Source organism: Globicephala melas, chromosome 8 (genome assembly GCF_963455315.2).
Source record: "Globicephala melas chromosome 8, mGloMel1.2, whole genome shotgun sequence".
Lineage (NCBI taxonomy): Eukaryota > Metazoa > Chordata > Mammalia > Artiodactyla > Delphinidae > Globicephala > Globicephala melas.
In genome coordinates this window covers 69,109,891-69,125,554 of record NC_083321.1, presented here as the reverse complement: position 1 = coordinate 69,125,554, position 15,664 = coordinate 69,109,891, and the positions used below count along the sequence as shown (strand labels likewise).

General features: G+C 44.9%; 1 pseudogene; it reads left to right on the top strand.

The window, feature by feature from the left end:
• Positions 1 to 6,431: 6,431 nt before the first annotated feature.
• On the top strand, positions 6,432 to 7,692 carry LOC115867530 (keratin, type I cytoskeletal 18 pseudogene; annotated as a pseudogene).
• The last annotated feature ends 7,972 nt before the right edge of the window (positions 7,693 to 15,664 follow it).

Genomic DNA, 15,664 nt, shown 5'->3' with positions numbered 1-15,664 from the left:
TTTGTTTCTTTGTTTTTCTGAGCCTACTCTCATCTCTAGCTTCCCAAATTTTACTCTGACCAGATACTACAAAACACCATATCTTCAAAGGTGTCAACAGGGGGGTAGGGGAAAGAGAACCAGACTGAAGTAAACAGTCCTGAAGTTGAGCTAAATAAAGCCAGATGAACTTGAGCAAGTCTTTTTATGTTTCTGAGCTTGTATCCTCACTAGAGAAATGAAAATTAAAATATTTACCTTTCAGGATGGTTACAAGCATTAAATAAGATAATAAGGTAGGGGGACTTCCCTGGTGGTCCAGTGGGTAAGACTACGCTCCCAATGCAGGGGGCCCGGGTTCGATCCCTGGTCAGGGAACTAGATCCCACATGCATGCTGCAACTAAGAGTCCGCATGCCACACTTAAAAGCCCACATGCCACAACTAAGATCCTTTGTGCTGCAACGAAAATCCCGCATGCCACAACTAAGACCCAGTGCAGTCAAAAATAAAATAAATAATAAATAAATAAATATTAAAAGATAATAAGGTAGGAAACACATTTCAAAGTGCTGATCAAATTTTGGTTATTACTGTTGTAAGTCCATAGAAGGGTACCTTCCATAAAGGAAAAACACATCCCTTTCTCACTGATGAGCCATCACTGACCCCGGTAAATGAGGAAAAGGTGAGGTGAATGCCATGAACATCTTTTCATTCATTCATTTTTCATTTCACAAAAAATCGAAACTACATAGAAAAATTATCTGTATCTATGGCAGACAGATTCTACCTTTTATAAGCACATCAAAAAATATGAAGTACATAGGAATAAATAAACCAAAAGTTGTGCAAGATTTTAACAAAGAAAATTACCAAACTTATTGAGAGACATTAAAGATAACTGAATTAAATTAAGAGATAGACCATGTTCATGGACTGGAAGACTCTATATTACAAGATGTCAATTCTTTCAAATCAATTCTAGAGTCAATGCAATTCCAGTTAAAATTCCAACAGGTTTTTTTAGTAACATTTGACAAGTTAATTCCCATCTTACGCGAAGATGCAAAGGGAAAGGAACAGCCAAGATGTGCTACAAGAAGGAGAGGAAGGAGGATGGGGGTTGGGAGGAGGAGGAGAAGAACCAGAAGGAGAAAAATGGAGGACTCGTACTACCAAATATCAAGATTTGTCATGAAGCTATAATATTTAAAACAGTATGGATTGGTACATGGGTCAACAAACAGACCCATACAATAAAGTCCAGAAGAACTTTGTATTATGTAAGCACTTGATACCTGATAGAGGCAGGCAAAGGACAGTTTTTTAGTGAGTGCTGCTGGGACAATTAGCTACCCGTATAAGTTAAACAGAAATCAACTCCAGATGTATCCAAGTCCTTAAGGTAAAAGACAAAATTATAAAGCTTTCAGAAGATAAAATGGGAGAATATCTCCATGACTTTAGAGAAGAAAGCTTTCTTAAACAATTATAAGATGTACTAATTGTTAAAGAAAACACTGATAAAGTTTGACTACATTAAAGTTAAGAAGTTCTGTTCATCAAAAGATACCATTAAGAGAGTGAAAAGGCAAGCCACATAATCACGACATATATAACTGATGAAACGATTTGTATCCAAAACATATAAAGTAGGGACTTCCCTGGTGGTGCAGTGGTTAAGAATCCACCTGCCAATGCAGAGAACATGGGTTGGAGCCCTGGTCCTGGAAGATCCCACATGCCACAGAGCAACTAAGCCCGTGCGCCGCAACTACTGAGCCTGTGCGCCTAGAGCCTGTGCTCCTCAACAGGAGAGGCCACCGCAATGAGAAGCCCGCACACTGCAACAAAGAGTAGCCCCCACTCGCCGCAACTAGAGAAAGCCCGTTGAGCAGCAAGGAAGACCCAATGCAGCCAAAAATAAGTAAATTTATTTAAATATATATATATATATATATATATATAAAGTACTCCTTCAAATCAGTGAGAAAAAACAGACAATCCCATAGAAGAATAGGAAATATATTGGAATGGAATCAGTATTTCGCCAAAAAAAGGAAAAAAAATATATGTCCAATAAACTTCATTTACAGAGAAATACTAGATTACAATGATAATGATACAACACTACAGACCCACCAAATAGGTAAAAAATTTTTAAGTTGGTATCGTTAAGTGTTGGGGATGTAGAGCTACTGGAATTCTCAGACACTGTTGTTGGGAATATAATTGGTACAACCGCTTTGGAACACTGGAGTTATCTACTAAATTTGAATGTGTGTATATTTTCACTCTTAGATACCTTCCTTATAGAAACATATGTACATCTGTACCAGAAAACATGTACAAGAATATTCATAGCAGCATCTCTCAGGAGCCAAAACACTGTAGACCACTCAAATACCCCTCAAGAATGTAACAGAAAAGTAAATGATGGTATATTCATATACAGCTGGGCTCAGGAAACGTTTCCTGTGAAGGGCCAGAGAATAAATACTTTAGGCTTTGCGGGTCTCTGTCTCAAAATCTTAGTTGTTTTTTCTTCCCCAACTTTATAAATATAAAAAGCATTCTTAGCTCATGGACCAAACAAAAACATGGCCCATGGGCCATAGTTTGCCAACCCCTGATGTAGAAGAAAACTATACAGCATTGAAAAGGAATGAACTACAGCTACCTGCAACCCTGTGAATGATTATTACAAACATGACATTGAGCTAAAGAAGCGACACAAATACACATACATATATACAAATCACATATAGAAAAATCATAAATAAAAACCATAGGAATATAATTCCATTTATATAAAACAGGCACAATGACACTATAGGATTTAGAAATGTACAGATAGGCCTTAAAACCACAAAGAAAAGCAAGAAAATAGTTACCATACAAATCAGGATCAAGGATGCTTATATGTGAGGGAGGGGGTTGTGACCTGAAAGGGACCTCTGGGCGTCTGGCAGTATTTAATTTCTCGACCTGGATGATGGTAACAGAGGTGTTGGCTTTATCACTATTTGTTAATTTGTACGTTTGTGTTTGTTATTTGTCAAATTGTGTGTTTATGTTTTATGCATCTTTCTGTGGGTATTGTGTTTGGATGGATCATCACCTAAGGTCGACGAAGACAACAGTACACGAGAGAGTTGAAGACAAACGTCTGGGCAGATGGCATACCACTCAAGTAACATGGGAGGGTGTCTGAAGGGAAGAGGATGATGTCCCTAAGAATAGAGGAGGCTGGTAATGTCCAAATATATGGACTTCAAAGGCGGAGACGCTATTGAACCAGAAGGAGAAGCCCTAGTTAGAAAGCAGCTTTGGGCAGTGGGGAGAGGGCTGCCTGATCTTTCTGGTCCCAGTTGGGGGCTGGTACTGGAAAGTCATTCTACACATTTTACCAGAGCATAGACACTGGATGGGCTGGAAGGACCATCAGGAGAAAAGAACAGGGCTGACAGGGCGTGGCAGGGCAGTTTGGGGCAGGCCTGAACAGTGTAAGATGATAAGCAGTTTGTGCCCTCTCTGATGCCTCAGCCCCCAAACACTCCTTCATGGGCACAGGGAAGCAGGCAGAAGAGCTGTGTGCAAAGGGAAGAGATAGAGATTTTTTTTTTTTTTGCAGTACACGGGCCTCTCATTGTTGTGGCCTCTCCCGTTGCGGAGCACAGGCTCCGGACGCGCAGGCTCAGCAGCCATGGCTCACGGGCCCAGCTGCTCTGCGGCATTGTGGGATCTTCCTGGACCGGGGCATGAACCCGTGTCCCCTGCATCGGCAGGCGGACTCTCAACCACTGCGCCACCAGGGAAGCCCCAAGATGGAGATATTTTAAATACATATTTCTTAATCTCTATTTTACAGATCAAGAAATTGAGAATCAGGAAGGTTAAAGGATGTGTCCAGGGTCACAGATTAGTAAATGATGCCTGGGACCCCAACTGGTAGATGTAGTAGTCAGAGTTCCCAAGAAAAACAGAATAGATAGGGGAAGGAGAGAGAGAAAGAGACAAAGACAGAGAGACCCAGAGAGAAAGAGAGATTGATTTTAAGGGACTGGCTCACACCATTGGCAAGTCTGAACTCAGTAGAGCAGGCCAGTGGGCTGGAAACTCAAGCAGGATTTCTATGTTTCAATCTTGAAGCAGAACTGCTTCTTTCAGAAAATCTCAGTCTTTTGCTCTTAACACATTTAACTGAGTGGATGAGGCCCACCCACATTGTGGGGCGTAATCACCTTGACTTAAAGTCAACGGAATAAATCATAGAAACCTTCACAGCAACATCTAGATTAGGGTTTGACCAAACAAGTCAGCATCATAGCCTAGTCAAGTTGACACATAAAATTAACCATCATAGCTGGATATAAGCACCCAGGATTGACGGACTCTGGCCTAACACACGGTGATCGAGTAAACTTAAGCAGGTGTCTCAGGTAGGGAGCACGGCCACATATGTGTTCCCACCATACAGTGAGGAAAGCGAGGCAAGGCCGTATTAACTGACCTGCCTGGGCCTCCCAAGTAATTAGCGTCAAGGCTGGGTCTGGCTCCCAGTCTCCAGCCTCCAAACGCCCTGCTCTCTCCTCCCAGCCATGCCACTGTCTGTGGCTGCTCCTCACTTTCCCTCTGCTCTGGAGCAGCTCAGGTGCTAAGCCCAAGCCTGCCAGGCTTGGGCCTTGCAGTGCTGTCCTGTTTCACCCTCCTAGTGAGAACATTGAACTGTTCTTGGAAATTCATTTCTTTCTTTCTAGACTATTCAGCAGAACTACATGAGGGATGCTTAATGCTAAATCATGCAAACTCCTGTGTCAGGAATGGCCTCCCTTCTCTCTGGGCACAAAACAATCACTAGCCATCCTGTGGCTCAAGGGTCCACAGAGGTCCAGGCCTTCTCTCTCCCTCTCTTCTCACATGACCTGGTGGCCCAGGTTCAAGAACAAGTCCATCAGGTCAGAGACTCTCTCTGGACCACTTGGTGGGGCATAGTACTCATCAACCAAGGGTCCCCAAAGGAAGCAGACCACTCCTGAATTTCAAAAATCAACCAACTTCCCGTGAAAGAGTGACCCTTGCTTAGCAAAGCCAAGCCACACCCACTTGCGGGTTCGGACCTAGTGAACATGTTTGGGCAACTGTTGGCCAGGAGCCAGTTTTACATCAGGAACAAGTAGCATCTTGGCAAATCATTTATCCTAATAGGAGAGTCCCTCATATTTGAAGGGGTCAGCGACATTGGAGGAGAGGCGTGAATCTCAACGCTGGGTGATGTCTACCTCTCAGATTGTACATTAGGAGCTATAATGAGGAGTGTGGACAAGAAGTGAAGGAGTGGTTTGCCTGCTACCTCTGCAGGACATGTGCTCTGCGGCTTGTGCAGGAAACACTGTGCAACACCAGTGGGAGTGAAGTGTACTTTCACCGCTTGGAGTGAGGGCTGCAGCTCTTAGGGGCATGAAAGGGAAATGGTGGGGGATTGTCTCTTCCAGAGACAGATGGCTAGAAAAGCTTAGTGGATCATAGGTCAGTTCAGATCAGATCAATTCCCCTCTATGTGCCAGGGCCAGAGATGAACAGATGAACAAGACACAGCCCTTGTCTTCCCAGAACAGACCAACTGGTGGGGGAAATAGACAGATAATATCAATAAGATATAGTATGAGAGAGACATACCCAGGGTGCCATGGGAGCCTGGTGGAGGGACACCTCATCACGAAAAGGGGTTGGGCTACGTGAAGGAAATGACACTTGGGCTGAGTCTTTAAGTATGAACAAGAACTTACTCATGGAAGAAAGTGAGAAGAGCACACAGGCAGGAACAACAGTGTAAACAAAGGCCCAGAAGCATGACCAGCATGGGCGAGTTAAGGAAACGAGCTGAGAGTTCATAGGTCAGAAAGTAGGAAGGTAGGAGGGCAGGGAGCTAAGGCCGTTAGTGAGGGAGGGGCCAGGCTCTGTATGCCAAACTAATAAACAGGTTAGACTTTATTCTATAGGCTATAAGGAGGCCCAACAGGCTTTAAATAGGGGTAGGACCCATTTATAGAGTTCCAAATTGCAACAGGTGTCATTGATTTCTGTATGCCCACCTTCAGACTATCAGGTTCCAGAGTGATCTTTCTAATGCACAAATCCAATGATATTGCATGAGTGAATCAAAAGAGTTATTCAGGAACAAAGAGAAAGGTTGTCAAGCTGCACTGAGGATCCCGCGGAGATGAGAAATCATGAATTTGCAGAGCCGCCAACTTGCACTGCTGTGTCATGTTCTCCATGATGGAGACAGAGTCAGAATTTTGCCATGTCAGACTCGAGAGTGAAGAGTGCTGGTGAGAGAGTAATTTTGATAACTCACCACAGTGGTGAAGGTTGGGTAAGAAGGAGCATAGCGACGGCCCAGCACCTGAGTCCTGGCCTCGCTCTTTCCTCACGGGACAAACAACATGAGCTTCAGTGCCCAGTCCACCTTCTCCAACTACCGGTCCCTGGGCTCCACGCATCACCGGGCCACCGGGTCCGACTGGTCACCAGCGCTGCCAGCGTCTATGCAGGCACCAGGGGCTCGGGCTCCCGGATTTTTGTGTCCCACTCTACCAGCGTCCAGGGCGGCTAGGATCCAGGAACATGGGCACCAGGATGGCCAGGGGTCTGGTGGGTGTAGGGGGCATCCAGGGCGAAAAGGAGACCATGCAAGACCTGAATGACCGCCTGGCCTCTTACCTGGAGAGGGTGAAGAGCCTGGAGGCCGATAATAGGAGACTGGAGTGCAAAATCCGGGAACACCTGGAGAAGAAGAGACCCCAGGTCAGAGACTGGGGGCATTACCTGAAGACCATCGAGGACCTCAAGGCTCAGATTTTTGCAAGTTCTGTGGACAATGCCTGTCTTACTGCTGATGACTTCAGAGTCAAGTATGAGACGGAGCTGGCCATGTGCCAGTCTGTGGAGAGTGACATCCACAGGCTCCAGAAGGTCATTGATGACACCAGTGTCACCTGGCTGCAGCTAGAGACTGAGATCGAGGCTCTCAAGGAGGAGCTGCTCTTCATGAAGAAGAACCACAAGGAGGAAGTAATGGGTCTGCAAAATCAGACTGCCAACTCCGGGTTGACCGTGGAGTTGGATGCCCCCAAACCTCAGGACCTCAGCAAGATCATGGTGGACATCCGGGCCCAGTATGACAAGCTGGTTCAGAAGAACCGAGAGGAGCTGGGCAAGTACTGGTCCCAGCAGACTGAGGAGAGCACCACAGTGGTCACCTCGCAGACTGCTGAGACAGGAGCTGCTGAGATGACACTCACGGAGCTGAGACGCACCGTCCAGTCCCTGGAGATCGACCTGGACTCCATGAGAAATCTGAAGGCCAGCTTGGAGAACAGCCTGAGGGAAGTGGAGGCCCGCTATGCCATGCAGATGAAACAGCTCAATGGGGTCCTCCTGCACCTGGAGTCGGAGCTGGCCCAGACCTGAGCAGAGGGGCAACGCCAGACCTAGGAGTACGAGGCCCTGCTGAACATCAAGGTCAACCTGGAGGCTGAGATCAACACCTACCGCCGCCTGCTGGAAGATGGGGAGGACTTCAGTCTTGGTGACGCTGTGGACAGCAGCAACTAAATGCAAACCATCCAGAAGACCACCACCCTCAGGCTTGTGGACGGCAAAGTGGTATCTGAGACCTCAGACACCAAAGTTCTGAGGCATTGAGTTAGCAGAAGCAGGGTGCCCTGGGGAGCAGGAGGCCAATAAAAGTTGAGACGTTACTGTAAAAAAAAAAAAAAAGGAGCATAGCACAGTGCCTGGTACACGGTGGGTGCTCAGTACATTTTTGTTGAATGATGAGAAGATGGGAAGATGCGAATGACAGTTACCAATTTTACTCACTGGTGAGTGTGTGTCGTCCCATCTCCCCCACCCCCCCCACCCCCCCACCCCCCCCACCCCCCCCCACCCCCACCCCCAGTCTTCTAGTAAGACACACCCAGTAGTAAGACCACTGACACGTGATCCAGGGCTGGCCAATCAGAGTACTCCACTCCTCTCCCACGACCACGATAGGCCCCAAGATGGTCATGTGACCCAGAGCAGGCCAATTAGTGTTCTTCCCAGCACTGCAACTGGGACTAGCTGGAAGCCAGCCTTTTGCCTGTAGAATTATACTGGAAGGATGAAAGTCTAGGGCTCACCACAACCATCTTCACCACACAGAGGAGCCCTCTCTACAACAGCAGGGAATGACAGAGCAGAGCTGAGAGATGAAAGCACTGTGCTATGCTCCTTCTTACGCAACCTTCACTGCTGTGGTGAGTCATCAGAATTACTCTCTCACCAGCACCCTTCACCCTTGAGTCTGACATGGCAAAATTCTGACTCTGTCTCCATCTTACACATCTGTCTTTTCTGCTGGTCTGTTGCTGGAGAACATGACACAGCAGTGCAAGCTGGCGGCTCTGCAAATTCATGATTTCTCATCTCAGCTGGATCCTCAGTGCAGCTTGACAACCTTTCTCTTTGCTCCTGAATAACTCTTTTGATTAATTAATTCATTCATGCAATATCATTGGATTTGTACATTAGAAAGACCACTCTGGAACCTGATAGTCTGAAGGTGGGCATACAGAAATCAGTGACACCTATTGCAATTTGGAACTCTATAAATGGGTCATACCCCTACTTAAAGCCTGTTGGGCCTCCTTATAGAAATGAAAACACTGGCCAGGGTCATCCCAGCCTATATAACACCTTTGTGTGAATTACGGAAAAGCACCTTTGCCTCAAGTTAAAAAAGCTCTATGTTAATATATCAGGGTACAGGGAATTCCCTGGCAGTCCAGTGGTTAGGACTCAGCGCTTTCACTGCTGTGAGCCCAGGTTCAATCCCTGGTCAGGGAACTAAGATCCTGCATGCTGCACAGCACTCGGCAAAAAAAAAAAGAAAAAATATATGTATGTATGTGTGTGTGTGTGTATATATACACACACACACACATCCATATATATACACATATATATCATTATATATTCCATATATATCCCATATATACATATATATCAGAGTATAACCTGAACAACCGTAAGTCATGGGCCCTGGAAATAGAAACAGAGGTGGCTATGCCCTCTGCCATGTTCAGTAACCATGAAGGAATGTTCTAGCCCCAGTGGCCATCCTGCCCTCTGAGGAAGGCTGGAGTTGGAGGGCAGGGGGACAGGAACGTGTCTCTGAGAGCCGCAGGTGAGAGAAGCAGTCTTAGGGGAGGCAGGAAGTGGTTGGGACATGCACGGTTGCACCTGTGTGAACATATCTCCTGAGCCTGTTTAGGGCTTCGGATGCCAACGTGGCTTTATTAAAGAGGGGATTCTCCCTCACTGCTCCAGGACTCAGCTGAAACTGTCCCACCTACCTCATGTGGTAGGTGAGCTCTGACCTCATTCACATTGTATGTGAATGGCATGTATTTCACATACAATGCCATGGGAATGGCCCCCCTTAGATGTGGTGCCCTTGTGCAGTATACAAGCTGAACAGTTGTACAGGGACCCTGAGTCTGACAAGCTCCTCTGACCCTAGATATCGTACCCCTGTCCTTCCCAGTTAAAAAGCCAGCAAAACTCTTTCTCTCTGAGCAAGTGTAAAATGGGTACCTACCATTTGCCACTGGAAAAGCCCTGACTATTAATACACACTGACAAACAGAATGAAGTGTAACAGACAGATCAGGGCCCAGACCCCAGGCTCTGGAGGTTTCTGTAAGTATTAAAATGGGAGTGGGAAGGAGATGATAAGAAAGCTGTTTAAGATATCTGAGGTAGAGTTGCTCTTGGTAACAGCAGAGTTGGAGATGGGCCCTGGGGGTGGGGACTGAAGCAGATGGAGGGAAGGGGAGAAAGTTGAGCGGAGAGGCTGGGCCACCCTCACAGGCACTGAAATTCCCCAGGCTGGTTGCAGGCATGACGTAATCTACCTCAGAGAATTATGGGTAATTTCCTTTCCCCTCAAACCCTTCCCCTCCTCTGTCCCACTTAAACTTGATTGGTTGGTTTGTGCCTAAATTTGCAAGGAAGCCCAGCTACCCCAGCTAATGAGGACTGTTTACTCTTTCTATCGCTGGAGTGGGGAACGGGGGAGCCAAATAAAATCCAGGGTGTTCATCCCACAGGGAGGAAATCCCAAAGTGCCCCTGAGGCCTGGAGACGCACAATTTGCACCCTTCGATTCCCACCCCATGCCAGAGGAACTGTAATTTGCTGAAGAGTCTCAGAAACTTCGATGTTATCACTTTGCTCATCTCTTTCCAAAATCACCTCGAGTAACCATGATGCAGTGGAAAAAATGTGAACTTCAAAGTACAACAGATCTAGTTTGAATTCCAGTTCTGACCTTGGACAAGTTACTTGATATTTCTGAACCTATATTTCCTTAAGTCTAAAAAAAGGGGGAGTGGGGCACTGCGGAATTCCCTGGTCCAGTGGTTAGGACTCAGTGCATTCACTGTGGTGGCCCAGGTTCAATCCCTGGTAGGGAAACTAGGATCCTGCAAGCCACGTGCTGTGCTCAGCCATAAATAAATTAATTAAATAACAATTCCCATCTCATAAGGCTGTTGTGATAGTTACATGAAATCATTTCCATAGAGCCACTCCCTTAGTGCCAGCACAGAGTTCCCACTTCTACCACTATAATCCTTCCCCCCAAAGCCCCAGTGGCATCAGACCTCCCCTTCCATTAGCTGTAACTGAACATGAGGATGGCCACATGGAGTGGAGAAAGAGAACTGGCTTGAGGTATTAGGAGCCCTGCACTCCAGATGTGGCTTTAGGACTTCAACGCGCAACACCCAGCCTGTCTGGTCCTCGATTTCTTCATCTGTAAATGCAGGTGGTGATTCCGGCCATGCTCAACTCACAGAATGGATACGAGTTTTAAGGGAGCTAATGTGATTTGTAAATATCAGCAAAAATGGACATATTAAAGTACTAGTGAGTGACAGCAGTTTAGAGTGCTGCTTTCCTGAGAAGTATCGCATTTTCCCCTGCAGTAAAATGGAACCAGCCATTCATTTAATAAAGCTGAATTGGGGCATCCATCATGTGTCCAATCCTGTGCAAAGGATTAGCTCATCAATAACCCTTCTTCCAGGCTTCCCTGGTGGCGCAGTGGTTGGGAATCCGCCTGCCGATGCAGGGGACACGGGTTCGTGCCCCGGTCCGGGAGGATCCCACATGCCGCAGAGCGGCTGGGCCCGTGAGCCATGGCCTCTGAGCCTGCGCGTCCGGAGCCCGTGCTCCGCAACGGGAGAGGCCACAACAGTGAGAGGCCCGCATACCACAAAAAATAAAAAAATAACACTTCTTCCTCGGTGCTACTGGATACATGGGTTGAACATTAATTTATTCATTAAATAAATAAATCTTTACTGAGCTTTTGAGACTTGAAAGGAGTTACTACCATATTTATCTCTTATAGGACATATTTAAGTCTTAATAATTTCGTTGACTGTCACCTCTTTCTGACTAGACTGTGAGCTATTTGAGGACAGGTGAGATTTGGGCAAGATTCAGTTTCTGTTAACTGACCGAATGTACCCACAGGACTGACTCAAATGACACGGTTGCCATGAGCTGCTTCTCTCTGACCGTTAACTATACTCATGGGGGCTGCTTGTCACCCTAGTCAGACCCAGGAGAGGGAACTGGACTCACCACGTTTCCATCACCCCAAAGGAACTACTGTTTGCCTTCCAGATGACTCAGAAGTCTCAAGGCCCTGGCCTGGCATCAGACCCCAGGTTAGCCCAGGGTAGTATCCTCTCTGTGAGCACAGCCTGGCATCTGCCCAACCAACATGTAAGCTCTCTGGTCCCTCTGCGGCTCACGAGGCTCAGGGGCCATTAGAGCTGGCTGGGGCCTCTGATATTAATGAGGGATGCTCTCAGCACAACTCAGCGCTGCTTCCTGGGCATCAGCCCACCAGGAGCAGAGACAGATCTTGCTGGCAAATGAGCTTCCCTCCAGGGCTGGGACAATCCAAGGCAGCCCACTGGATGGGTGGTGTGGGAAAGATTTTGCTTCTCTTTTTCCCTTTGTCTCCTCCCTTCCTCCATCTCCCATCTCCATCCTCCCTTCCCTTCCTTGTCTCGCTTCACTTTCTTTTTTTGTCCCCTCCCCTCATGCACACTTCTTCTTACTCTCTTTCCTTATCACTTTTCCTGCTGTCCCATTGTCCCCCTCCTCCTTTATCTGGTGCCTACCTCCTTTCCTTTGCTCTTTATTTTTCTCACCTTTGTCTAATCCCATCTCTCTGCCACCTTGCCTCTTTCTGTCTTTTGTATACGTCTGCCTCTGTCTCTCTTTCCCTGTTTTCCTCTTTCTCCACTCCCTCTACATTTCTAACCCTCTCGCCCTCAATCTTGCAACCACTACAGAGGTAGGAAAGCATGGTTTAGGGCACAAGAAAAGTCCAATTCTAATAGGACACAGAACACATAGAGGGGGTAAGCAGAAGAGCCTGGGATGGTATTTGAAATTATCTATGAGACAACCTTGAAACCAGGTTAAAGAGGGTTTTCTCCTTCCAAAATAAAACACAATATCATTTCGCACCCACAAGACTGGATAAAAATTTGACTTGACCATTTGTTGGCAAGGATGTACAAACAATGGAACTTTCATACGCTGCTGGTGGAAGTAAAATGTAAAATGATGCAACCACCTTGGAAAACTATCTTTTTCTTTTCTCATAAAGTGCAATGTACATCTGCTCTATGACCCAGCAATTGCACTCTTTGGTATAAACCCAAGAGAAGTGAAAAACTATGATCACATAAAGACAAAACATAATCATAGCAAACTGATTCATAATAGCCAAAATCTGGAAAATACCCAAATGTCCACCAATAAGAAAGTGGATAAATAATCATGGTACATTCATACAATGGAATACTACTCAGCAATAAAAAGGAACAAACACGTAACATAATGACAAATCTCTAAAACGTTATGTTGAGTGAAAGAAGCCAAACACAAAAGAATATAATTCCATTTATATGAAATTAAAAAATAGACAAATTGCTCCAGTTGATTTTGATTGCAACTTTGTGAGACTCTGAAGGAGAGGGCAGAGGTTTTTTTCATGTCATTAAAACTAACTTACTGTGATAAAAATGAGGAGGGTGGTGGCGTAGTACTGACAAGAGGGCAAGGGCAGAAGGGAGATTAACTGGAGAAGGAACCTTCTCAGATAATGGAAATGTTCTCTCATTTTGGATGACATTTATACAAGTGTATACAGTTATCAAAATTTATTGAACTGGACACTTAATATTCTATTGTACGTAAACTATGTTCGTTTTTAAAATCACCCATAATTACATAATCCACAAAAAAATACTGCTATATTTTCTTTTTTTCTATTCATATACAAATATATTTTCATAACTGAGGTTAAATGATATATACATCATTTTAACATCATTTTGTGCATTTTCCCACATCTTTAAAATTTGTTGAAAAGCATCCCTTTTAATGAATATAATAGACCATCCTAGAGATGTACCATAATTTGTGCCACCAGTTCCCTATTATTGGACAGGTATGTTGTTTCCATTTTTTCACTACTATTAATGGCAATGTCATGACAAACATAAACGGAAATGTGCAGGTACTGAAGATTTTTTTACATTAAATTAGTGGTTTAAGAGCAGACCAGTTAGGTTTGACTCTCAGTTCCACCATTTACTAGTTGTGGGACCCAGGCAGGTCACTTAACCTTTCTCTGCTTCAATTTCCTCACTGGAAATGATGGAGATGTTAATAGTAATTTACCTCTAGGGTTGTGGTGAGGTTTAATGGGGTAATAGATATAAAGCACTTAGACACGTGCCTTGCGTTTAGTAAGTCCTCGAGAGGTATTAGCTATTGTATACAGTATTAGGAGGAAAGAAATACAACTGAGCTTAGAACGATTGATGTTGCAAACAAGTTAAAAAAAAATTATTGTTGTTGGAGGACTGGGGGAGACTGGAGAGAGTTTTTAGATTACCCCCAAAGTCTATATTTGGGTTGGCAGAGTGTAGACTAGGGATGGCATAGCCCACATTTGCCACATCCCTTGACCTTGGCAGATGTTACTATTCAACTACCACACCGCTCCCATGGAGCCCAGATATAGGCTCGTAATCACTTTCATCACTCTAGATTCACTACTCTTTAATCAAGCTGAGATAAGGGGTGGGCTTCTTTACATTCTTGTTCTAGAGCAATGGTTCTCAACCCTGGTACATATTGGAATCACCTGGGTGGTGGGGTGGGCAGCCTTCCAAAATAGCCCCCAATGATCCCCACCTCCTGCTAGGCAGGCACGTCCCTGTGTACTTCTCCCCTTTTTGAGTGCGGGCTGGACCCAGTGGCTTGTTTCTAATGAATAGAACATGGCAAAAGTAAGATGTAAGCTATTATATATAGAGTGGATAAACAACAAGGTCCTACTGTATAGCACAGGAAACTATAATCAATATCCTATGATAAACCATAATGGAAAAGGATATTAAAAAAAGAATTTGTATATATGTATAACTGAATCACTTTGCTGTACAGCAGAAATTAACACAACATTGTAAATCAACTATATTCCAATAAAAAAAGAATAGGGCAGGGCTTCCCTGGTGGCGCAGTGGTTGAGAGTCCGCCTGCCGGTGCAGGGGACACGGGTTCGTGCCCCGGTCCAGGGAGATCCCACATGCCACGGAGTGGCTGGGCCCGTGAGCCATGGCCGCTAAGCCTGCGCGTCCAGAGCCTGTGCTCCGCAATGGGAGAGGCCAGAGCAGTGAGAGGCCCGCGTACCGCAAAAAAAAAACAAAAATAAAACGTACAAACTTCTCATTATAAGACAAGTAAGTGCTAGAGATGAAACGTACAACATCATTAATATAATTAACTGCTTTATGTTATGTATGAAAGTTGTTAAGAGAGGAAATCCTAAGAGTTCTCATCACAAGGAAAAAGTATTTTTTTCTTTTTCTTTAATTTTATATCTATATGAAATGATGGATGTTCACTAAACTTATTATGGTAATCATTTCATGGATGTATATAAGTCAAATCATTATGCTGTACACCTTAAACTTATACTGTGCTGTATGTCAATTATATCTCAATAAAACTGGAAGAAAGAAAAAAAAAGAAAATAGCTGTTCCCTCCCTGAGGCCTGGCACTGGCTCCTGGCTGATCATTTAACATTGATTGGTTTCCTGTGGTTCTTTGTGAATTGCTTACAATGCTAACCTGGATACCCTCAGGATCAGACCCCACTCTCAGGCCAGCTCCCAGATTGCCTTAAAAGGGCCTAGAGAGTCTCCTTCTGGGCCAAATTATGAACAAAAATTCACAATCAATGTACTGGAAAAATATGTAATCAAACTGATCTACTTAACAAACTTATTATCCTTCCCAGTACTTAAATCATGTCTCAACACAAGAAACGAAAATGTCAAGAGGATGAAAATAATGCAGTGTATCACAGTCTACAAAATTCTATTGAATTTTACCTGCTGCAATTTTGCACATATGGTCCTGAAATGATAGGTAAATGGTGGGATGTTTGGCATCTTGCTCTGTGACTTTATACCTAAGGAAGAAGGAAACGAATATTTACTGTGAAGGTATTATGTGTCAGGTACTGTG